Source organism: Vulpes vulpes, chromosome 10, assembly GCF_048418805.1.
Source record: "Vulpes vulpes isolate BD-2025 chromosome 10, VulVul3, whole genome shotgun sequence".
Classification (NCBI taxonomy): domain Eukaryota; kingdom Metazoa; phylum Chordata; class Mammalia; order Carnivora; family Canidae; genus Vulpes; species Vulpes vulpes.
In genome coordinates this window covers 51,021,785-51,047,934 of record NC_132789.1, presented here as the reverse complement: position 1 = coordinate 51,047,934, position 26,150 = coordinate 51,021,785, and the positions used below count along the sequence as shown (strand labels likewise).

Below are 26,150 nucleotides of genomic sequence, written 5' to 3'. Positions count from 1 at the left end.
ACTTGTCATACATTTTAATGGACTTTGGAGTCGGACAAACCTAGATCGATGGCCTGGTCTCTGTCCCCGCTGGCTGTGTGCTTTGGGGGAGCCAGGTAACCCCTCTGATCCCTGATCCGTCCTCTTGGGAGTGGGTGTGACTCTTATCTAGGATGGGGCACCGCTGGAAAGCTTTGTCTTCGCAGTGCCCAGCGCACAGAGGGGGCTTCCTGATTAGCTGCCCTCCCAAATTCCTCCCCCACCGGGGCTGGTCACTCCTGGTGAAGGGGGGAATTCTTCACCCGCCCTGGTGAAGGGACAATGACCTCATACCCTCTCCTGGTGCTGCATGCAGTGCTTCCTGGGTCACGCGGAGAGTTGTATACAAACACAGGCCATCGATCTATAAATTATAAAGCACTGTTAATCCCTTAACTCATCAAATCCTCATAAAAGTTCTATGAGAGAAGAGACAGGATAAAAGGCAGTAGCAAAGTCATTTAACCCAGAGAGACAAAGGGATTGGATCAGAGACCCGCACTCCGAACCCAGGGCAGTTTCTCGCCTAGAGCGTTTTTTCTTGAAGTCCCAGCTGCCTCTCCCCTCTTCGACATTGCTCCTCTGAAGTGACAGAGGATGTTAGGTGCAGGCATCCTAGGTACACAAATGGGGTCCCCTTGGACGTAGAAACAAAGGGAAGCTACTGAGGGGCAGGGGACCCATGTGGACACCTGCCTGTAGGAACGAGGCGGCTTTGGCCAGCCCTGGAAGAGCAACCCGAGAGCAGGGTGGGCACAGTGAAGACAGTTCTGATTGAGACCCCCAGAACTCCAGGAGCCAAAGGACGACGCTGGCCGCATCTGCAGAATCCATCAGGCGTCTTGATGGGTCGCCGTTAAACAAAGATGGGATAAGGTTACATGTGTTTTCCGTGGGAGTCGGCTCCAATTTCAGCCTGATGATTTAGTCAGGTGTAAGCATGAAGTTTCCAATTTAGAGAAATAAATCTCCAGTGATTTTATTATCCCCTGTTTTACCCTGACACCCAACTTCACCCCGGCCCCCTGTCAAAGCCCTCATGATGTGTTTATATAGGGCGCACTGTAATTGATTGGCGTGCAATAGAACATGACACAGAAAATGTGGCCTTCCCCACCAGGCCCGACTCTGGGAGCTTCCATATTTCACCGTCCCCCAGGCCCAATCTCAGGCCCCCACTCACTGTGGCCGCAAATTCCTGGGATTCTGGGTTGTCTGAGAACAGGAGTGAAGAGCCAAGGGGTCCAGCCAGGCACCCAAAGGTGGGCTTGGAGTGTGTTTTGGCCTACAGATCAGGGTGAAAGACACTGGAGAGTGCACCTGCCCTGGGTAGAGGCTGGTTGGGGTGGCTGGACTCATGACCTCAGAGGTCCTGGGAGATTCTGGAAATTAATGAAATGAACCATCCGTGGCTCTAAGCTTTGGTAATTCTACAGTTCTGAACTTCTGAGATGGTCAGTTTCTAATACTTTGTTATTTCAATCCGTGAATTGAGTTGTGGTTCTAGATTTATGAGTCTATGACAATGATATGTAATACATGTTATACTAGGATCATATTTCTAATGCATATGAATACAAATACAGATGTGGATTTGAATACTGACATCAAAGCTAAAACCAATACTCATTCCAATACTGTAATTTACCGAAAGCTTTCAACGTGCCCAGCACCGCACGAGGCACATTACATAATCCTTTCAGCTCGCCTTACCGGCAGCTCTGTAGGGAGGAATCAGCGTCTCCACTCTACGCATGATGCCACTGACGATCAGAGAGGGTAACAATTTGTTCACGGCTACACAATCGGTCTCTGTGTTTTAAGATTCTGGGATTTTAGCCTTCTAGCCCATAAGGCAGCCTAGACCGAGTGGAAAAAGCAGACAGATGGCAGGGTGAGAAGCACTCCCAACCTCATGGGCTGTTGTTAGGGGGGCGCCTATGGTTAGTGCTCACACTGTGAGCCCAGGTGTCATTGAAAAGGTATCCAGGTAGAAAACCCCCAAGATTCAGGGTAGAGAATGAGGACATAGGATCTGGATTCTGGCCTGCCAGCCCCCTGATGGGGGAGAGGTGTGCCTATTTTCTCTTTGCGTATCTCTAGGACAAAAAGCTTTTACCCTCTTATGAGGTGAAAACTGCTTTCCTATAGCTTTAGGGATCCTAATTCTATCTTGTAGGGACATAGAGCGAATCTGCTTCCTTTGCTTCTTGCCTTTGGAGATTTTGAGACACAGTAAATCAAATCTGTTTACTTACTCACCCATTCATCCATCCATTTTCCCCCATCATCCATTAATTATTCATCTATCTATCCACCTGTCCATCACCTTTCTATCCCCCTGCTTTCCACTCCTCATTCATCCATCAGTACATTGACCCTTCCTTCCTTTTTTCCATCCATCCATCCATCCATCCATCCATCCAACATCCATCCATCTGATAGTCCATTCACCCATTTATAAACTCACTCACTCACTCTCTCACTCACTTATTCATTCATTCATTAATTTATTGAGAGACAGCAAACCAAATGGCATTTGTTAGGCACTCTGGGGGTGGACGCAAAGATGAATATGTCCTCAGTAAGCTTGGGAGAAGGACCAGACTCACACCTACAGTACTTGCTCACTTCAAAACGTCAATGACTGTCTTGGCAATTTGTAAATCAGTGATAAGTGGAGGATTCAGGCTCTAAGTATAACCAGGAGCCAGAGGAGAGAGGGGCCAGTGCGGGGTGGGCTGCATAGACCAGTCATCTTGCACTTTATTTTCTTTACTTTCCAAACTGGTATCTCAACCATGATCCTGGACGAACGCTGAAGTTTAGTACTGTGCTCGTTTGGATTCCATTCATTCATTCCTTGGTTCAGCAAGTACTCTTTGTGCATTACTGTCTAACTCTTCAGACATGGTGGCAAACAACAGACAGACACTTGCTTATCATTTAGTGTAGGAAACAGATGATAAACAAGTAAACAAATAAGTGCCTAATGTAATTGCTGACAGTGACAAGTGCCACTAGAAAAAAAGGAAGGAAGGATAGAGGAAGAAAGGATAGAGGAGAAGGGAGATGCTATTTTAGGTAAGAAAATTGGGCAGCCTTCCCTGAGGAGGAGACATATGGGCAGGGTTAGGAATTCCTGAGAATTCCTAGGGATGGAGGCCTCGGCCCTTGGCTTCCTATTTTTCCCCAGAGAAAGGGAAGGAGATGGCCAAGAGGAGTGGAATGAAGGGAGGCTTGGACCCTTGGCTGGAGGCATGGTTCATCAGGAAGCAGGAGCCCGGTTTCTCTTTGTGAAAGAGAAAGGGCCTTTGTGGCCCTTGAAGGGCATTCACTTAGTTCTCCTTACCTGGCAGGGCACTGTCTTCATTTACAGTGAAGAAACAGAACGTACAGCCTGTGATTTGCCTAAGACCCCAGTGTGGGTTAGGGGGAGAACCACACCCCGACACAGGGTGGAGGCCAGCTCCTGGAGCACACCTACCCTCTGAAGCTCTGGGCCTTGGGTGGGTTGTGTAAGGTAGGGTCCCCACCCTGTCCTCTTCTGGAGGTGAAGGCATGTTGGGGTTCGGTACCTGGAGAATCCTGATTTTTCTTCTTAATCTCTCAGACCCCAGGGAGTAGAAATGGTGAGTCTTAGGACTCCCAAGGGGTCAGGGCAGGGTGGGAGAGGTGGAGGGCCAGGACAAGACAGAGGAGGACATGACGCACTGGGCATAAGAACAAAATCTGAATGGAGGTGGCCCTAGCCTGGGAGTCCAGACCCTGGACTAGAAACTGTAGTTTCTGGTTTGCTATGGGACCTGGGAAAATGCCCTCTTCTCTTGAGACCCTCACTCTAAATTAAGGGGTTTAGGGGTATCTGGGTGGCTCAGGTGGTAAGCGATGAACTCTTGATTTTGGCTCAGGTCATGGTCTCAGGGTTGTGAGACCATGCCTCTGCCCTCCACTGCTCATGCATGCTCTCTCTTAAATAAATAAATAAGGGATCCCTGGGTGGCGCAGCGGTTTGGCGCCTGCCTTTGGCCCAGGGCGCGATCCTGGAGACCCGGGATCGAATCCCACGTCGGGCTCCCAGTGCATGGAGCCTGCTTCTCCCTCTGCCTGTGTCTCTGCCTCTCTATCTCTCTGTGACTATCATAAATAAATAAAAATTTAAAAAAAATTAAAAAAAAATAATAAATAAATAAATAAATAAATAAGTTTAAACTAGATGGCTCTTGTGAATCCTTCTAGTTAGAACATGCTTACTTTTTTTTTTTTTTAAAGGTTTATTTATTTGAGAGGGAGAGGGAGCAGAAGCATATTGGGTGGGGGTGGGGGTGGGGGAAGAGGAGGAGAATTTTCAAGTAGACTCCCTGCTGAGCATGGGCTCATTCACAACTCTCCGTGAGTTGACTGCCCTCAGCTGGGGCTGTGGCCTTTGAGAGGCTCAGTTAGACTGGAACATCCAAGGTAGCTCACTTGCAGTCTGGCATTTTGACAGGGATGCCGGAAGGCTGGACTCAGCTGGGCCCCATCTCATTTCGCCGTTGTTGCCATACAGTGTGGCCTAACCTGTGTAACCTATCATATGTCAGGTCCAGCTCACACCCAAGGGAAAGAGGTTAGACGCAGCATGTACACCAGCGGGTGGGAATCTTGGGGGCTGCCTTAGGTTTCTGCCGATCACATTGGCCCAAGCTGGCGACTCTACTCATGTCCTTTTGAGAGCCCTGAGCTATAAGAAGTCTGGCTGCACGGAAAGAAAAATCAGGTAGAGAAGCCACCCGGAGAGGGGGAGGCGTGAAATGAGATGGGGCCCAGCTTAGTCCAGCCTTCCGGCAACCCTGTCAAGATGCCAGACTGCAAGTGAGCTACCTTGGATGTTCCAGGCTAACTGAGCCCCTCAAAGGCCGCAGCCCCAGCTGAGGGCAGTCAAACTCACAGAGAGTTGTGAAGGATCCCGGAGCCTTTCACTGATTCCACCTGCCATAGCTCCTTGTTCTAGGAGGAAACATGGTTCTGCCCATTATATTTTTGGGTAATGGGAAACCTGTCTCTTGCCTGGAAATTGTCCACAGTAATGTCTCTACAGGGATGTGCGTGTGTGTGTGTGTGTGTGTGTGTGTGTGTGTGTGTGTGATCATTGAGGGGTCTTTCTGGTCCAAAGGCTGGTCCCCTCCTCATTCTCTTGAGAGGTAGGATGGCTGAATGGGGGAAGATTCTAGATAGGAAAGCCAGGGACCTGGACTGTAACACCAACTCTGCTGTTACCTGGTAGTGTGGTATTAGAACTACAGCCCACATTTCTGTGGGGCCTTCCACGTGCGGGCACTGTTGTAAGTGCTTTCCACATATTAACACATAAATGTTGACATAATAACTCAACATAACAACCCTAGGAAGTTGGAACTATTCTTCCCCCACTTTCCACAGGCGGTCACAGAGGCATAGAGGTGCTGAATAACTTGCCCCAAGTCACACTGTAAGGAAGTGCTGGAACCCGTGTCTTCCCTGGACACAATGATTCTGATTTGGAGCTTCTTGAATTTCGGGGTTCTAGTAAGTTTAAGATTCCACAACTCTTAAGGCCCTGGTCGCCCAACATTCCACAAGTTGGAAGATTTTGACATTCTCAGATTCCCAGATTCTAGAATTCTCAGATTCCAGGTTGAAAAAGCAAATGCTTGCCATCTGTGGGCGTGGGGGTCAGGAGACAAGATGACACAGCTGGAACCTTCAGCCCTGCTCAGTCCTCTGCTCCAGCGGTTATGGACAGCGGCTCCTTTAGGCCCTAACTTCATTTCTCTGAAACCTGAAACCTCTCTTGGCACCGGAGCCGCTGGTGGTACCAGCACAGGAGGGAGACCTCCGTGCCCCATCCGCCTGCAGCGCCCGCGGAGGGGCCAGAACAAGCACAGAGAAGGGGACTCGCAGTTCCCTGAGAATGATAACATTCTCCGCACCCCGCAGACCCCAAATAAACCCACTTCGCCCCCAGGCGCTGTCGGCCCAGAGGCCGAGGAGGGGAGGGAGGCTAGTGTTTCCATAGGGCCTACCACCCCAGTGTGGGTTTCTGCGGAGCAGGGGCCACACCTCTGGTGGCCCTAGCATCGCTGTCGCCCGGAGCCGGGGGAGGCCTGGAAGCGGCCGCCTTCTGCAAGCGCAGATAAGGAGCAGAGCCGGGAGGACATGTGGAAGCGGTTAGGAGTCGGGGCACTGGGCCCTGTAGACTGAAATGTCCCTCAGGGGCTGGGGGCCTGGGTGTCTGAGTCCAGGGCCTCATTCTACAGGTGGCGAAACTGAGGGCAGGGGGTGGCTGCCACGCGCCGCCTGGCACAGCGTACAGGAAGGCCCTGGAGTGGCCCCGGGCCCCACGCCGGGGACCTGTGCTTCAGCTACACCTGACTGGTGCCCGAAGAACCCGAACACTTTCTCACCCGTGGGCTTTCGCTCCCGCTCTGCACTCCTTCTGCACTCTCCTTCCACCTCTTCTTTGCCTGTTGAAGGCTGCCTCTTCCAGGAAGCCTTCCTTCCTCCTCCTCCTGTCTCTGATGTCCTCTGACCCCCTTCTCTGAGCACTCAGAGCCTTTCCTCTGCCCCTTCTTTTGCTACATCCTACGTTTTCCTTTCAGGTGTCAATTGCCATTTTTGTTCATATACTATAGGCCGGGTAATTTACATGCATTTTTTTTCTCCTTTAAAAAACTATCTTTGTAGGGGGCACCTGGGTGGCTCAGTGGTTGAGCATCTGCCTTCAGCCCAGGGTGTGATCCTGGGGTCCCAGGATCGAGTCCCCCATCGGGTTCCCTGCATGGAGCCTGCTTCTCCCACTGCCTGTGTCTCTGCCCGCCCCCATGTCTCTCGTGAATAAATAGATAAAATGTTTTAAAAAACTTTGTTTTATAGATAGGTAGACTGAGAAATGGAGAAGTTAAACAACTTATCCAAGTTTGAACAACTAGTGAGTAGCAGAGTCAACTACGAGCTCAATCTGGCACCGAAGGCCACATTGCTAACCATTTTCTGTATTTCCTTTTTATTCCAGGACCTTGCACAATGTCTTGCACCTAATAGGTATGTTCAAAAAATATTTAATCAGTTGAAGGAAGAACTCTAATAAGAAAATAAAATTTACCTGTAATCTTACCACATAGGGACTCTGAGGATTCATTCTGCAGATTTTTCTTGTAATATAAGGATAGACTCTTTATCATCATTTTGAGGCTCTAAGATGAGAAATCAATGTACACCATGTTTGACATTTTATTCATTTTTTTGACGTTTAATAAGTTTTTATTGGGTGAATAAAAATTTATAAACAAGTCTATGCATATTAATGAGATTTGAAAAGCACCACAAGGCTTAGCCAAAACATTTCCTCTGCCTGACACAGTGGTTCCAGAAACTTCCATCATTACACTCACTCCTGGATCAAATCACTGCTTCTAGGAGGTCCTGGCTCAATGTATCAGTTAGCCCAGAGAATCAGCATTTGTGAACAGAACTATTCTAGGTCTTAATAGAATGACAGTCTTCTTTTCCAGAATAAGGACATTCTCCTTTATTTCTAATTTGCTCAGAAGTTTTTCGCTTTAAATCATAAACGGGTGTTAAATCTCATCAAATACCTTTTTGGCATCTAATGAGATGAGCAGAGCAATTTCCTCCTTTCATCTGTTCATATGGAAAATTAGCAGTAAGCACTTCTTCGTGTTGAATTGTCTTTGCATGACTAAGTTAAACCCAACTTGTTGTAATGGATTATCCTCTTTAGAGATTTCTGCATTCAGCTTTTTAATACTGTTGAGAATTTTTACCTCTATGCCAAATTGGCCTACAATGATCCTTTCTCATACTGTTCTTCATCAAGTTTTGATATCATGTTTGTGATAACTTCATGTGGGAAGTTGGGAATATTCCCTCTTCCTATATTTTAAAATAGCTAAATAAAGACTGGAATTGCTTGTTCCTTCATTAAAAACTCTGGGTATGGAATGTCTTTTAGGGAAGATTTTTAAACTACAAATTTAGAATATTTCATCACTATAGGGCTACTTAGATATTTTCTCTCTCTAAAGATTTTATTCATTTATTTGAGAGAGAGAGAGAGCACGCACATGAAGAAGGGAGTGGGGAGCAGCGGAGGGAGAATGAGAAGCAAACTCCCTGCTGAGCAGGGAGCCAGACTCAAGGCTCCACCCCAGGACGCTGGGATCATGACCTGAACTGAAGGCAGATGCTTAACTGACTGAGCCACCCAGGCACCCTGGTATTTTATTTTTTTCTTGAGGCAGTTTTGGCAAATTATAATTTCTTTATTTCAAATCTATTTTTACATTTATGTGCAAAAATTTGTCACAATAGTTTCTTTTAATGTCTGTAGGATATTTAATTATAACCCCCCTTCATTCCTAATTTTCTTCACCTTTTATAGAGATACAATTGACATATAATATTAGCTTCAGCTGTATGACATAATGATTCAATATTTGTATGTGTTGTGACATGATCGCTACAGTGAGCCCGGTTGACCTCTGTCACCACACAGAGTTACACGGCTTTTATTTCCTTGTGATGAGAACTTTTAAGATTTATTCTCTTAGCTACTGTCAAGGTCGCAGTCCAGCGTTGCTGACTGTGAAGTCACCATGCGGCACACTAGCATCCTCTTATTTAGTCCCCACAGTCATCCTCTGGTGGATCAGGATACTGAAGCCCTAAGCCTGAGGTCGCACCCCCAGAAAGTTCGAGACAAGAGATTCACACCTGGGTCTGACTGGTTGTAATACCCACACCCAAGCTGCTGGACTCCCACCTCCCTAAAAGTCGCTTATCTCCCAGACCGTGGCTCTTGCTCATGCTGCGTTTTTATTTCTCATCTACGTGTCTGCCTCCACGGTTTTCCAGCTTCTCAGGGGCAGGGCTCCTGCCTTCGTCACTGAGCTGTTCCCCAAAGGAGGTGCTCGGTGAGCACTGGATTAACTAGAACAACGAGGCCCTTAGTGTAGAATATTGTAAGGGCCCCATGAAGGGCCCCGATGGTGAGTGTCCAGGGTGTTCCCTGGGTCATCAGGACGTGTACTGAAAGGTGGGAGCTGAGTTTGCCTTGAAAAATGGGGTAAGAGGGAAGCCAGAGGTTGAATGGGAGCCACCGAAAGGCCTACTCAGCTGGAGTGGAGCCCCTCGAGGCTGACAGTTGGGAGCCATAAGCCGCAGCTGGAAACACACTGAGGCTTGGTGAGACAAGCAGTGGGGACGTGTGCTGGCAGGGGATGGAGATTCCTGGTGTGGCCCCGGAAGGAGCTTCACTAGACATCTCTCCCAGCCCCTCCCAAGGTGCGTGCCTCTGCTTTCAGTGACGAGGAGCTTGCTACCTCACTGGAGGATGATCCGGTGGTGTTTTCTGGAAGAATTCCCAGGATAGAGGCACCTGGAGGTGATGGAGGGATGCGCATGGATCAGTAGAAGGTCAGGGAAGCCATCGAGAGGCCATTTCCTTCCTCATGTGCCATGAGCTCCGTGCCAAGGCCCAGTGTCTCAAATGGCCCTCTCTTCTGACCAGCAGTGGGTCGTTGGGTTAGTGTTGAAGCCCATTAACTGTGCATAATGCGTATATGGGGGCCCAAGCTCTGGGCTCAGACAGCCTGGGGGCCAAATCCCAGGCTCACCCCAGCCAGCCCGGTGCCTTTACACATATGGCTTCATCCCTCCAAACCCCAGTTTCCTCATGTGTAAAATGGGCATAAACACCCCTAGTTCTCAGAGTTGTAAAGCAGTTGGCCCACAGTAGTGGCTGGAAGATAATGGCCAGCCTACAATGGCAGCTCCTCCTCACCCCGTCCTTATACATCTTGTCTCTACCTGGGGGTCATATGACCTCCTGTGGTTTCAGTCACAGTCTGTGGGCTGACAACTGTAAGCCTCCATCTGCCTCTAGAACTTTCGGGAGCTGTACACGGGCTGTCTCCTTGTCGGTGGCTCATAGATTTGAGACCAGGAGCATGGGCCAACTGCCAGAGTTGTTTGAGTCTCCAGTTCTCTGGTTCCCAGGTTTGCAGGCCCCTGCTTTCCTCTCTACCCTGTTGGCCGCAGCAGACCAGAGTTCACCCCCTCATGCCTGCCGGTGCCCCCCATCCTCTGAGGGGATAGTCAGTGTCTGGGGAGACAGGACTGTGTCTAGCTGTGCAAGGGGTCGTAGGAACAGAGTGAGCCACCTGTGCCCCTGAATAACTAATTGCCCACTCCAGCTCCTTCACAAGCCTTGGGAGGTAAAATAGCATTTTTATTTTTTTTATTTTTATTTTTTTTTAAAATAGCATTTTTAAAAAAAAGATTTTATTTATTTATTCATGAGAGACACAGAGAGAGAGAGGCAGAGACACAGGCAGAGGGAGAAGCAGGCTCCATGCAGGGAGCCCAATGTGGGACTCGATCCCAGGTCTCCAGGATCATGCCCTGAGCCAAAGGAAGATGCTCAACCGCTGAGCCACCCAGTCACCCCTAAATAGCATTTTTATAATCATTTGTCAGAAGATGATGCAAAGGTCCAGAGAGGGAGTATGACTTGCCTAAGCTCACAAGCACAGAGCTGGCTCCGGGACTCCCTCGCCTTGACTCTGGGCCAGGCCTCTCTGCCCTGCATCCATGGGAGGGCTGTCTGTGGCCAAGCAGGCACATGAGGTTGCCTCCAGATTCCAGGAGAGCCCCAGCATTGGGTGCCCTGGAGGCCGTGTCTCTTAGGCTACCCCTCCACTCTTTGGGCCATCTTCCTTTGGGAGGCTTTCCTGTGTCCCTCAACTCAGCAGAGCCTCAGGAAGGGGTCTGCAATTGAGCTTTTGTGCAAGCAGAGCCGGGCTAAGTCAGGACTGTAGTGTCTTGGGGCCAGTTCAGGCCCTCGAGCCAAGCACAGGATGTTCCAACGCCCATTCCCGCAGCCCCAACCGGGAGCAAGGTACCTCTCTGTGTCTCAGTTTTCACAGACTTAAAATGGGCACAGTCATAACAGTACTTAGCTCACTGTGTTGTCAAGAGGGTCGAATGAAATAATCCACTTAAATACCCAGGAAACATTAGATATGACCACGATTTACTTCCTCTTGGCCGGGAGAGAGGAAGACAAACGCTTTACAATGGAGTTGGCCTTGGGGAAGTCCATAGCCTGGGGGCTCCGCAGGGGGAGAAGGTGGCCATGCCCAGCTCCCCACATGCCTGGGCCGAAGTGGAAAGAGGCCAGGCTGCAAGCAGCCCCCTGCCCAGCTGATCCCCAGTGATAAATCACGACGGTGTTTTTAATGATTATTTAAAGCGCTTGGCTGAGTGCCCACCCTGGAAGGGCCACCTCAGCCTTTGTCAGGCCGTGGCGGGTCGGAGGGAAGCTTGCACATCCCTTAGTGAGGGTGGCTTCTTTTATTCCATTATTTTCATAATAGACTCACTGACACAATATTATTCTTGGCCCCAGCTCAGACCCTCTGCTTGTGTTCAGAGGCAACAGGCCGGCCTGGCCAGGGAACGGCGAACTTCCCACCAACGGGGTGGCAGGCACAAAGGCTCAGCAATTTCTCGTCCGCCGGGGTGTTACTGGCGGAGTGAGGAGGGAGGGAGTCTTGCTGGTTTTAGTGAACTGCAGGCCTGGGGCTGGGCTCCCTCTACTTAGTGCCGAGGGGACAGAAATGAGGAAAAGTAGCAGAGGGAAGCAGGCTGGATATTTTTCTGGGTTATCCTTTCATTAATTTAGCAAACGTTTATATTGAGCACATGGGCTGGGCCTCGTCCCTGCTGTATACGTGGCCAGAACCTGGAAAGGCTTTTGAGGCGCAGCTAGAACTGTGGTTGTCAAACTGTGCTTCATGGAACCCTAGGGTGCCTTAGAAGGAGTGACGCTCTAGGCCTCTGGTGGCGTCCTCAGACCAGGCAGCCCTGATTTTGTTTGACCTTCCCTTTGGGTTTCTTTGTATGATTTTCTTTGAAGAAACAATTCTGCTGGTTAAAAGAAAACTTTGAGCACCACTGGTTAACTTCCTTGTTGTACAAAAGGGGAAACTGAGGCCCAGAGAGAGCCCAGAGAGACAGATCACCAGACGTTGGTAGAGTAGAGACCCATCCCCTGGGCCCCAGGGGTGTGGGGAAGCAGATCCCAGAGGTCAGAGACCAAGAAACACTGCTCTGGAAGCAAGCGTGCGGGTGGCGTGCCGGGTCAGGAGTGTCTCATGCTGGAGCATCCTGTCCAGGTGTGTGTGGGGCCCCCCAGAGTCTTCATTGTTTCAGTGCAGTTACAGGGGTCTCCGTGGGCAGTCAGCAAGAGCATCACCGGGGGGCATCCAGCTGCCCTTCCCAACCTTGGGGGTCAGCTTCCAGAAAGTCCCAAGGGAGGACGGGAGGAGGAGCTGTCCAGAGTCGGCACCCTTGGACCACTGGGGAAGATGCTGCTGGGGGGGTTATCTATCAGGCAGGGTCCCAGGAAGACACAGAGGGCGCCCTCAGGCCTGTTAATGGAGGTGTGAGGCCTGCTTCTTTAAATTGTGCTAAAATGGACATAAAATTTACCATTTCACCTATGTTTAGGTGTACAGTGCGGTGACATGACGTCCATTCACCCTGTGGGGCAGCCATCCCCACTCTCCACGTCCAGAAGTGTTTCCTCCTTCTGGACGGCAGCTGTGTCCTGGTGAGACGCTGACGGCCCATGGCCCGCCCGCCTTGAGCCCGCCCGGGGGGGGCCCACTTCCCTCTGCCCAGGCCCAGGCACAAGGTGGGGCTTTCCCTGGTGTGCGCAGGTTTAGGGGGAGCAGCCTGCGCTGGTAACCCAGAGCCCGTCACCTGCCCTAGATTTGCCGAGGGGACGTGGGGAGCGGCCTGTGGGGCCCAGGGTACAGGGTGGGAAGGGCCACGAAAGAGGGCAAGCTCCAAGGCAAGCCCCTGGGAGCCTCAGAACTGCGGAATTGTGTTAAAATAAGCCAGGGAGGTAGCGAAACTTAAAACGCTCCCGTGGCACTTTGTGCGTGGTATGTGAATGGCCGTGGGAGAGTGTAGTGGACGGCCGTTTCCTGTCCCTTGCCCTCTAGCAACTTCTCACACTCAGTGATTTGCCTGCAGATTTGTTTTGCTTTGTGGCACATGATCTGCGCGCTGCCAGGTGCCCCCCGGTGTTGGATCCTCCCTCCAGGTGGCCTGTGCCGCTCTGATGTCCCAGTGTGGCAACGTCGCTGACTTGGGCCAGCCCTCCCGCCCCCAGAGATGCAGAGTACCCTGGATGTGGAAGAAAGAGCAAGGCGGAGCAGCCTGTATTGAACTTTTCACAGCTGGGCTGAGGAGGTATCTGTGTCTTAACTTCCCTCCCGCACCCCCCGGGGCCGTGGCATTTTGCTGTGCCCGTGAGACTGGCTTCCTGCCGCAGCTCCCATCACCCTGCACACATGGGATCTCTCTCTCCCTCCTTTTACTTCCCAACACCCCTGAATATTCCAGGGCCAGCCTTGAATATTCCTGGCCATCTGAGAGCTTTCCCTCTGCACCGTCTGATATCCTGCTGCCCTAGGGCCTGTCTGCATCCCCCAGGTGATGGGTGAATTCTGATTTTCTACATCCGGGGTGAATCCTCAGGGGATCCTAAACCCTTGCAGCCCTGACTGCTTGGGATGGGTGCTCAGGTGGGAAGCAGGCACTGCTGAAAGGCAGCACACCTGGGTTCCTTCTTGGTCTCACCTTCTGCCCGTGTAATAAAAATTGTCACGTGCCAACTACTTTCTGGGAACTTTGCACATATTTAATTATCACGATTACCCTGCTTGGGAGGCATTATTCTCCATTTGAAGAGAAATTTGAGGTGTAGAAAGGCCAAATGACATTAAAGGTCGCAGAGCTGTCTGCCACAGAGATTGCATTAGGCAGATCAGTCTCCAAAGCTCTTTCCAACCGGTTCAGGAGGTAGTGGGTCCCTGGGCCCTGGAGGTGAGTAAGCAGAGGCTGCACGGCCCCCTGTCACGGAGAGAGCATGGCCAAGGAGAATGTTCCTTCTTGTCCTGAGCCGCCAAGATTCTAGGACTAGGTCTTGGCTAGGTCTAGGTTCTGATCTGGATATTTTCTTTAATAAGATTTTATTTATTTATTCATGAGAGACACAGAGAGAGGGGCAGAGACACAGGCAGAGGGAGAAGCAGGCTCCATGCAGGGAGCCTGACATGGGACTCGATCCCGGGTCTCCAGGATCAGGCCCTGAGTGGAAGGCAGATGCCCAACCGCTGAGCCACCCAGGCATCCCTGATTTGGATATTTTCTAATTGGCATGAGCCTCTTGGGAAGTGTGGCTGGCCCGGGCACCTCAGTGAGGTCTAGCCCGTGGGTGGGGGTGGGGAGAGGGCGACAGGGGTGCGGAGAAGGGTAAGAGGATGGTGCGCTGGGGTCAGCGACCAGGTAATGAGTTCACCTCTTCCCTTCCTGTTCTTGCAGCTTTTTCCTTGTTGCCCGGAGCTGCCCTCTGAGTCCAGGATGGGCAACAGGTCATACTCCAGAGATGCTGTGGATTCATTTCCAGACCACTGCAATTAAGCAAATATCACAATAAAGCAAGTCAAATGAATTTTTTGGCTATAATGCATATAAAAGTTATGTTTACACTATATTATAGTCTGTTACATGTGCAATAACATTATGTCTAAAATACAATGTAGGTACCTTAGTGACAAATATTTTTTAAAAAAGATTTTATTTATTTACTCATGAGAGACACACAGAGAGAGGCAGAGACACAGGCAGAGGGAGAAGCAGACTCCATGCAGGGAGCCCGATGTGGGACTTGATCCCAGGATCCCGGGATCATGACCTGAGCCGAAGGCAGATGCCCAACCACTGAGCCACCCAGGTGCCCCAAAATACTTTATTGCTAAAAAATGCTAGCCACAATCTGAGCTTTCAGCAGGTTACAATCACTGGTCACAGATCACCATGGCAAATATAATCATAAAGGAAAAGTTGGAAATATTGAGAACTTCCAAAATGTGACACAGAGAAGAGAAGTGAACAAAGGCTGTTGGAAAAACGGCATTGGTAGACTTGCTCGGTGCAGGGTCACCACAAACAAATGTTCAATTTGTACAACATGCAGTATCCGCAAAGCGCAATAAAGCAAAGCGCACCGAAACGAGGCATGCCTGTACTTAAAAATATATTCGATTCCAAACAGAAGTGTCACCAGGGCTGCAACGTGCTCTTTACACACTGCAAGGGAACAAGCCCAGGGCAGGGAGCAGGGGTGCCAGGTTTAATCTTGTTGCTGCTGCGGGTTCCTGGTGTGACTTTGGGCAAGCTTCCCCGATGTTTAATGAGGGGTTGGGGAGGCTCACTGCCGAGGACCCTCCGGGTCCTGATGTTCAGTTTTCTGGGTGGGGGAAGCAGACTTGCACGTGTGTGGAGTGGCAGCTGCAGCATGCGGCCTGTGGTAGAGGCAGGGTGTGGTGGGCGTTGACTCGGTTTCCCCCTGCTCTTGCCAGCCCCCAGACTCCCATTCTAGCTGAGCGTCTCCCAGTGTCCTGGGCCTCAGAAACTGAGTGGGATAAGAAATGTTGTTTCAAGCTGCTTGGGGGATGATTCATTATGCAGCTATAGGTTACTAAAACGCTTCTGCGTCTGGGATCAGATGGCAGGGGTGGCCTGGTGGCTGGCTGAGGCCTGAAGCCACAGTGGCACCTGGTCACATGTCTCATCATTTAGGAGGCCAGCCTGGATTCTTCACATGGTGGGAGCAAGAGGAGTCAAGCCCCCATGTGGTACTCTGCTTGCATCACGTTTGCTAACAACCCATTGGCCAAAGCACGTTGCGGAGCCAGCCCGGACTCAAGGGGTGAGGAAACAGGCTCCATCCCTTGATGCCTGGGGAGGAATCTGTGGCCACTTTTTGCAATTACAGAATGCGAGGCTCATGTGCGAGCTCCCACTGCCCTGAATACCCCATCTTTCTCCACTTCCTCGCTCTTAGCCTCTGAGTCTGAATCCACATTTATTGAGCACTTGCTATGCGGCAGGTGGCCTCCCCATCACGGCTCTAATTCATCGCTAACAGCAGCCCTCGCGAGGAAATCTACCTCACTGGGGAGGCATGGAGGTTCGGAGAGATCAAGTGGTCCGAAGTCATAAAGCTGGTAACTGGAAGAGCCAGGACTCAAATCCAGGCCAAGGAATTCCAAGTTTGGTGTTAGTTTTACTTTCCCTATCAGGGTGCCCAGAACATTCTATTTAACTTGTTCTTTTTCACAGACACACAGGCGGAATTTGTGGAGACTGGTCCCTGGCTGGGTTCTCCCCCAGGAATCCCTGGTCTGGGATTGCTGGTTGGCGCTGAAGGGGATCAGTCTGGGGCAGGAGGTTTGGGCAAAATGAACAGACTCTAGGGGGCGACAAAGGCCAAGGTGCCTTCTCATTGCCGCCCTCAGTTCCTCCATTGCCGCCTTCCTTGCCTGTGTCTGTCCTCAGAGAAGAGAGAGAGGCTGGCCATTAGGAAAAAAAAATCATTCATCTTCAGGCACTAAGAAACCAGGAGAGGAGGGAGAGGGGAGGGAGGGAAGGAGTAGGAGAGACAGAGAGGGAGACAGAGAGGAGGAGGAGGAGGGTCTTAAGTGATGCTGTGTGACCTTAGCCAGGTCAGGTCATCTCTCTGAGCCCTCTTTCCTCATCAGTAAAGAGGGGGCATCTTATAGAGTGGTTGTGAGGATGGCATGAGAAAACACGTGTGAGTACTTTGGAAACTGTTAGGTGCTGTACCAATATTCGTGAATGCTGTTGATAGTGCTACAATTATTAGGTCACGGTGGGAGAACCTAATGCTGGGAAAGGGTGTCGCGCCCCAACAGGTGCTAATGACACATATAACCCCCATCTCTAATGAGCAGCTTTGTGTCAAGTGAAAACTGGAGTTTCCTGGTAGTAAGAGGGGACATGTGAGATGCCTCTTGACCTAATTATTGGGGTGGGGGAGAGTCGCCACACTGCAGGTACTTAATCGAGAAAGATAACTGATAACATGCAGTTGTTCCCACAATTGCTCACTTTGCCTTCAGGATCACAGTCAGGGTCTGAGGGTTTACTGGAAAATCTACATCTGTGGAAGCCCTGAAGGTCATCAGCAATTATGCAGAACGTCGGAGTGCTGCTTTTTTGCATCCCAGGCATACGAAATTTATTTCTTTAAAATTAAAGTATGATCTCAAGACATACCGAAGCATATTAGCATTTCATGTGCATTTTTGCTTTGGATAAACACACAGTTCTCCTCATTTCTCCATTAACCACATCTATACCGCTGGAGGTTAAACAGCTTTTTCTTGAAAGTTAAAAAAAAAGCGTTTGACAGGTAGGTGCTTAGTGTCTAAGTTATAGGACTTGATGGATCAGTTTGTCAGACCCACCTCACCCCACACGGGAGATTCTCTGACCTATTCAGGAAGACCGGGCAGTTTTTACTGCCAGTCATGGCACTGGCTGGTGCATGGCGGGCCGTGTCCTGCACAAACGCTAACTTGTTATGTGCATCACAATGAAATCTTTTTTTCATTTACAGCAGTAATTAGGGATCCAAATTTAAGTTAACAACCAAGTCTGTGTTATTAACATAAAACACACACCTGAAGTCACATTGCTTCAACGTGACAACTGTCTGACGACTTGCTCCTGCTCTTGGAGGCTGGACCCCTTCTTGCAATGTACATTCTGAACCCAGAAATTCTAAACTGTAAAGAACAAATCTCGGCTGTGCTAGTGGTTGAGAACAGTGGAAGTGGCCTGGTGTAGCTTGTTGATACGAGAGAGAAAACCAAAGGTCTTGAGCAGGGCTTGATTATACCTAATGTATTAGAACAATTCGGGATTGATACTTGAGGGACTTCTGCCTCCTTTGAAGGAGGGAGAGGCTATGCCTGCAATGCTTGTAGCTGCTGCCAGGTGGTGGTAGTGTCTCCAGTGGCCTAAGAGTCTGAACTTTCTCCACCTGGTCTATTAAGTGTCAGAGACTCACAGGTGTATAGAGCCAGTCACTGCTCCATCACCCACTAAAATCAGTCTGGTTTGAGCCATGATTCTGGCACTTAACTAGCTGTGTGGTCTTGGGTAGTTAACTTTTTCATCTGAGGAAAGAGGGATAATATAGTGCCTTCCAGGACTTGGGCATTTTGTATTTGTAGAGCACTTCCCACCTTACCAGGTGTCCTCTGACGTGTATCTCCAGGTACCTACACAACCTGGCATGAGGTTAATGTACTACAGCTCCACTATGAGCTGTGGGGGGCAGGGAGCATGATTTCTACTGGACCAACCCCTTACACTGGCACATTTATCAATTCATATTTACCCAGGAGTAGTAGCTATATTTATTGAGCATGTATCCCTCTCAAAACCAGTTGTTTGAATCCTCATGGCATCCCTCTAAGATCAGTATCATTTTTATACCCATTTCACAGAAGGGGAAATCCCCAGGGTTATAGGAAATTTAAATGAACTAATGAATAAAACTTGCTTAGCACAGTGCCTAGGACATAGCAAGCGCTCATTATTTATAGGGATTATTTACAGATGAGGGGAGACAGGCCTGCAGACTGAGAGGTATAAAGCAGCAAAGCACAGGAGAGGGGACAGTTAATTCTTCCTGGTGAGGGATCCAGGCAGGCTTCGCCGAGGAGGGGACAGGTCAGCTGGATAATAAAGGAGGTAGGGGTGGCAGGGTTGTTGCTTGTTTTCCTAGTTTGGTTCTTTTCTTTCTTTTCTTTTCTTTTCTTTTCTTTTCTTTTCTTTTCTTTTCTTTTCTTTTCTTTTTTTGAGAGAGAAAGAATGAGTGCACATGCACCAGTTGGAATGGGGAGGGGCTGAGGGAGAGGGAGAGAGAGAATCTTCAGCAGGCTCCACACAGGGCTCAATCTCACTACCCAGAGATCATGACTTGAGCCGAAATAAGTTAGATGCTTAACTGAGTGAGCCACCCAGTCACCGCACTTCTCTTCTTCCTCTTAACAACAGAACACCCCTCCCAGATTTAGCAAGACACATGGCCACCTAGCTAGAGATGATGATTTCCATGTTTCCTTGCAGCCAGTGAAGCCATGGGACTGAGTTTCTACTTCTTAAATGTGAGTGGAAGTGAAATTGCTTGCCATCATTTCCTGTGGTGGGAATGTAGTGTGGGTGAACTTGCTTGGCCATGAGGGGATAACAGAGCAACAAAATTCAGGGAGAAACTCACCAAGAAAAAAGAATGAACTCAAATAAATATAATCAGAAATGAAAGAGGTTATAACTGATATCACAGAAACACAAAGGATCATATGAGGCTACAGTGAACAGTTATACAACAACAAACTGGACAACCTGGAAGAAACTGACAGAAATGCCTGGAAACATACCGTCTACCAAGACTGAATCAAGAAGAGAAAATCTGAACAGACTGGTTACTAGAAAGAAGAATGAATCAGTAATCAAACATCTCCCAACAAACCAAACTCCAGGGCCAGGTGGCTTCCCTGGTCAGTTCTACCAGACTTTCAAAGAAGAATTAGAATTAGTCATTTTCTTTTTTTTTTTTTAAGATTTTATTTATTTATTCATGAGAGACACACACAGAGAGAGGCAGAGACACAGGCAGAGGGAGAAGCAGGCTCCACGCAGGGAGCCCAATGTGGGACTCGATCCTAGGACCCCGGGATCACGACCTGAGCTGAAGGCAGATGCTTAACTGCTGAGCCACCCAGGCATCCCAAGAATCAGTCATTTTTAACCTCTTCTAAAAACTATGAAGGAGGGAATGCTTCTAAACTCATTTTACAAGTCTAGTATTATCCTGTTACCAAAACCAGAAGGATGCCCCCAAGGAAAGAAAATTATAGGCCAATATCCCTGATGAATGTAGGTGCAAAAATGCTCAGCAACATATTTGCAAACCAAATTCAAGATATTAAAAGGATCATATACTATGCTCAGGTGGGATTTATTCTAGAGATGCAAAGATGGTTCAACATCCACAAATCAATGTGACACACCACGTTAACAAAATGAGTGATAAAAATCCTATCATCATCTCAGCAGATGCAGAAAAAATATCTGACAAAATTCAACATCCGTTTATGATAAGTAATCTCAACAAAGGGGATATACAGGAAACATCTCAACATGATAAAGGCCATGTATGAGAAGCTCATAGCTAACATGATATTCAGTGGTGAAAAGCTGAAAGCTTTTTTGTCTTAAGTTAGGAGGTACGAACTTCTGATTATAAAATAAATGAATCACAGTGATATAAGGTACAGCATGGTGGCTATTGTTAATAATAGCATATTGCATATTTGAAAGTTGCTAAGAGAGTCGATCTTAAAAGTTCTTATCACAAGGAAAAAATTTTTTAACTATGGATGGCAACAGGTGTTAACTATATTTATTGTAGTGATCATTTTGCAATATATAAATGGTGAATCCTTACGTTGCACACCTGAAACTAATGTTATATGTCAATTATAACTCCATTAAGACGTTGTGTGCAACTGATGAATCACTGAACCCTACCTCTGAAACTAGTAATACACTACATGTTGATTAATAGAATTTAAATAAAAAATAATTAAGATTTTTGTGAAATAGGTCACCGAATAAAATAAAAAAAAGGAACCTGGGTCCCTGGATGACCTGGGGGAGCATAGCTATCCCATTCACCTTGGATCACATGCCTGTGTCCAAACCATCACCTGAGAGAGACATAAACTGCTACCCTCTTTGAACCACTGTGTTGTTGGCTTTCTTATCTGAAGCCTCTTAGTCTGAACACTAAAGAGTACAGCGGGCGGAGAACAAGGAATACTCATAGGGCACAAGAGCATGTCCAAAGATATGAAATGTGAAAGAAGTTAGAAAATTTTAGGAAAATATTTCACAGAATATTTTTGAGGACCAAATGAGAGAAATGTATATAATTGCTTAGTACAGTACCTGGCACGTGTTACGTTCTCAATAAATGAAGATCATTTTTTTTTTTTTCCTGTCTGAGGTCAGGTTTTTAGGGCAACATCTATAAAATAGGAGTAATGTCACCTGATGAAAATGGAGGTCTAGACCTTTTTATTATTATTATTATTATTTTTTTATTCATGAGAGAGGCAGAGACACAGGCAGAGGGAGAAGCAGGCTCCATGTAGGGAGCCCGATACAGGACTTGATCCCAGGACCCCGGGGATCACGATCTGAGCCAAAGGCAGACCCTTAACCACTTAGCCACCCACCTGCCCCTGGACCTTTCTGTTTTAAGACAGTATGAATAACTAGGAGAAATTCTATTGGGAGCAAGATTTAAAAGAAAAATAATTATTAAGGAATGCCAGAGTCCTCTGCCTTCCCACTGATTTCAATAATTTAACAAAATCTCCAGTGCTCTTCTAGGACTCAGCTCTAGCTAACATGGATCCTTCTCAGTGGGCCCTAGAAGCATTAGCAGGTCCTTGAAGGAGCTCCATATTCCATAGGTGGGTTTCTTGGTGCTTCTGCCTCCGAGATAAATCCTCATACTGGCCCTGCAAGGCTCTGCACCAACATCACGTTCGCGGAGACCTTTGGGCAGACCTGATTCTCTGTGTTAACAGGCATCTCCAGCAAGCTTTACCTTCCCTCCTATTACTGGTGCAGCATCCGCTTTCCCTGCCCGGTTGCGAGCTCTTCCAGGCTGGGGAGCAGGAGCAGGTCACATTTGTTGCTCCGGGACCCCACAGGGCAGAGTAGGAGCTCCGTTCAACTTTGCTGAATGAGTGAGATGTTTTTGGGGCAAAGACACAGGATCAGTGGGGGCAGGAGGAGATTTTAGGGATGTTAGAAAGTCTGATGTAAAAAAAAAAAAAAAAAAAGAACATGCTTCTCATTCATATGTTAGTGCCCGAGCTTTGTCCTTTAGGTACGTGAGTCCTTCTGGCCTTCTGAAAACGCTCTTTGGCGGTGGTGGGTGGTCAGGAAGGTGGAAGCCCACCGGTACTCAGGCCTCGGTTCTAACCTCAGCTCTGTACGGACTTGCTGGAGAAACTTGCTGAGATGCAGAGGCCTTTCTCCTCTGGGGTTCAGTTCCCTCAGCTGTAAAATGAGGCCCCCAAACCTGCCTCACAACAGTGTTGGGAGGATCAAATCCATGTGTAAAGAGCAGCTCTGTAGGCTTCTGCAGAAATCTGAGTGTTCTCAGTTGTGTCCCGTTAGCTGCCCCCTGTCCCTGCCTCCTCCCTGTGAGGTTCAGATTGTACAGTGATCAATGGTGTGGAGTTAGGCATCGAACCTTCTGGGTTACTGCCACTCACTAGCTGTTGACCTTGGACAAGTCAGCTTGCTTCTCTGTGGTCCAGCTTCCTCATTTGCAAAATGGTGAGCGCTGACCTTAAGGGGTTTTTGTCAAGACTAAGTGAACATGATGTATAAGTACATATTTATATATTATTTTATTAATATTTCTAATAGTAATGAAATATATATCCCATTTTACATTATCTATAATATATTGCATTATAGACAATACCATCATCATATATAGGATGTATTTATATAGATCTACAAGTTACAGTAGTACCTGGCATGAGGTAAGCGCTGCATCAGTATTCGTCAGTGTCTGACCTCTCTCCTGGTAGAGAGAGGTAGATAGCAGGAGGGCAGCAGGCATCTGAGAAGATCAGGAGAGGGGGCCTGACAGAAGGGGAGGCCCAGTGGGACATGGGGGGCCCTGAGGGCATGCTCTCCTCAGATCTTGGGAATCTCTGCCTGCTGGATTGACAAGGAATTTGCTGCTAAAATTAATGAAAGAACCCAGGTTTGCAAATGACTTTCTTTTAAGAGACTCGGTGTAATTCTAGATGACCTCTCCAAAATACAGCTCTCCAACTCCCCTGGCCTTTTGCAATGCCGGCCTGGGCATCCGGGAGAGGCACGGGCCCTGAGCCTGCACCAGGGTTTGCGCAGCACGCCTCAGCCCAGGTTATCTGCGCCAGCAACCCCCCTCCTGAGGCAGTGAACCATTGCTTGTTTGTATTGAGGTAGTAATACGGTTGAGAACTCCTGGAATGGATAATGCAAATCCCCAGATAATCCCAAATTCCATATTAGCCAGTCATTTTCACTTCCCTCTCTGCAGCTGAGCCTGTCCCAGAGCTTCCTGATGGGGGTCCGATTACCTTGCCGGCCTTTTCTGCGCAGGGACATTAGCACATACGCTCCTTGGCACCAGGTGGGTACCTGGGAATCGCCTGTTGGAGGAGGGATAGTGTGGGCGGCTGTGGGGCAGAGGGCTCGAGGGCTGCGCTCTGCACCCAGGAGGCGGTGGGTTCTCAGGGAGGCCGCGCAGCCCCGCCAGGGCCAGAGTCCGAAAACTGGGCAAAGGTTGGCAGACGTGGAGGGCCAGCTAGAGGGCACAGAGGGCTCAGAGGCTTAGAGGGTCAGAGGTGAGAACTCCGCACAGTACCTTGGGCACTCTGCCCTTTAGGCCGCATTAGAGGAAAGCAGGAGGCCGGTTGGCCGAGGGGAAACCATCTAGTTTGGGAAACCGGGGGCCGGGCTGCCCTCCATGGGTCTGTGGGGCCCTCGCAAGTGTCTTTCCCTCTCTGAGCCTCCGTGTTTGGCCACTCCCTTCCCCATCTTCCCCGAACTCCAGACCAATGGGTTTTGCTCCCGCGGCCCAAATGTCGCCTCTGCTAACTTGCCAGGACCCAGAGGTGGCACTGGCCAGGGGCCACTGCCCTTCCTCTTCCGCGGTGCTCTTCCTCCCTGCCCCGCGGGCTCCTCTCCTTGCTCATTGTCCTCCGCTTCTCTCGGGAGCCGCTGGCGCTCCCCGCTCCCCCATCCCTCCTCCCCTGCTCCCCCCTCCCCTCCATCCCCTGCTCCCCCCTCCCTCCCCCATCCCCTCCCCTTCTCCCTCCTCCCTCCATCCCCTCCTCCCCCTCCCCTGCTCCCCCCTCCCCTCCCCTTCTCCCTCCTCCCTCCATCCCCTCCTCCCCCTCCCCTGCTCCCCCCTCCCCTCCATCCCCTGCTCCCCCCTCCCCTCCTCCCCCCCCCCCCAGCGGCCGGGGCGCGGGCCGGGCGCGCGCTGGGTGGTCCGGGCCGGGGGCGGGCGGTAGCCTGCAGGCGTAATTGGCATGCACGCCGTTGTAGCTGAGACCGCTTAATAAAGCATTACATATCTCACCGCTTCCATATTTCATTACCTCACGCGGAGCCCGTGAGAGGGCCCTAATGGGAGTCAGCTGTGTTTTTACTTTCTGTTGTCGGCCGGGGACGGGTTTCTCTGCGGATTCTTTGAAATGAAATAATGTGATGCACGCCGCGATAAGGGCCGGCCGTAATGAGGCCCAGGCCGCGGGCGGCTGCTATTGCTCCAGGTGTCGCGTATTTGGGCTCCGAGGACGGCGAGGAGGAGGGGGCGGCGCCGAGGAGGAAGGGGAGGGGAAGACGCGTGGGGGAGGAGGGGGAGGAGGGAGAGGAAGGGAGGAGCAGAGGAGGGAGGAGAGGGAGGAGGGGAAGAGAGGAGGAGGGGGAGGAGGAGAAGGGAGCAGCGGGGCTTAGGAGGGGGCGGTCCTGGCGGAAACTAGGGAGGGAGGAGTTCACAGCGGGATGCGAGAGAAGGAGACAGATTCGGAAGGCCAGAGGCAGGGCCAGTGCCTGGCTGGAGAGCCAGCAGCCAGCTGGGGGTTCAAATCCTGCTTTGGCCCTGGCTGTCCCTGTGATCCCCTTGCCTCCTAATACTTAAGAGGTTGCTGTGCTGAAACAAATGAAGTGGATTTGTAAATAGGAAAGGGCAGCATCCCATATATGGAAAAAATGGAATTCTTTATTGTGACAAAGGAGCTGATGCCCTTTGAGCAGCCCCTCCGGCCGCAGCACCTGCCAACAATTTCAGCGGCCTTGCTGCCGAAGTTCTGTTACCTTCTCTTTACAGAGGAGGAGACTGAGGGTCACAGAGGTGACAGACTGGCTCCAAGGCACACAGTGAGAAGCTGAGGACAGCCGTGGGCGCAGAACCAGATGGAGACAGGAAGAAATGGGGAAGGACATCAAGTTGGGCCACTACCCGTGGCTCCCCCCACCTGCCCCCCAAATTGGGCTTTCCTCTCCATCCCATGTTATATAGGTCACCTGGCCTGGGTCTGAGGCTTTTGTCTTTCTCACTGGGATGGAGCAGAGAGTGGGTAGGCTCATGGGGACAGGAGGTGGTGTGGGCCCGGGGAGGTGGGGCCCAGAAGGCCCCTGTTCTGAGTACTCTCTCTTGGAAATTCTGTAGCCACAGGCCCTTGAAGGAAAGGCGACTAACGCAGACCAAAAAGCAGCTCTTCTGTGACTCCTCCGTCTCCATCTCTCTTTTCTTTTCCAGAAAATAAAGGCTCCTGGAGGAGTCTTCTATCTCCTCAGAGTCTCTCTCATAACCACCCACTCTCTCCACCCCCACCCCCACCCCTGCATGGCCAGGGGCAAGTTTCCAGTCTTGCTTCTAAGCCCCCAGGACTCTTAAAATACCCCCCAACCCTGCTGGTTGGCTCAGGGCTCTGCTGCTCTCAGGATGTCCAGCTTCCCAAACAGGCTGTGCAGGGCCTCCCCCAGCAGGGTCCTCCCCCAGGCCCAGGGACCTGCCCCCACCCACCCCAGCAGGGCCTAGGGACCTGCCCCCACCTCCCCCAGGCCCAGGGACCTGCCCCCCACCCCCCTCAGCAGGGCCCAGGGACCTGCCCCAACCTCCCCAGCTCTGTCTCACTCTCTAGCACAGCCCCTGTGAACTAGGGGGCTCATCTCTCTACAAGGTCATCACCAGGAATAGCTCTGCACCACTTGTTCACTCCGCTCCTGTCGCATGAAGTGCCCTCCTGCAGGGGGCCCACCTTTGGAGTCCTGCTTGCTCTGGGCACCTCAGCACAGTCCCGGGCACCCCAGGAAGGCTTCTCTCTGAGCCCTCCTGGGCTTCTCCTCACCCCACCTGCCATTTCCAAGCTGGATAGGCTCATCCATCTCTGAGCCTCATTTTCCCTATTTGTCTGACGAGGGGGCAGGGGTCCTGATTCCTGGGCCGCATCATCTCATGAATTGACCCGACTGGATGTTAATTTCTTCTTGAAGTAGAAATAGTTTTAGATGGTGGATGTGTCGGGTGGGAACTACGGGTGTGCCTACCA

The 26,150-nt window shown here is 50.0% G+C and overlaps 1 long non-coding RNA gene across 1 annotated transcript; it reads right to left on the bottom strand.

The window, feature by feature from the left end:
* Positions 1-14,067: 14,067 nt before the first annotated feature.
* On the bottom strand, positions 14,068-24,471 carry LOC140594198 (uncharacterized). The gene is made up of 2 exons (XR_011994813.1): positions 24,195-24,471; positions 14,068-14,543 (listed from the first exon to the last, which is right to left on the bottom strand). It is a non-coding gene; the product is annotated as an uncharacterized lncRNA (long non-coding RNA).
* Positions 24,472-26,150: the final 1,679 nt, after the last annotated feature.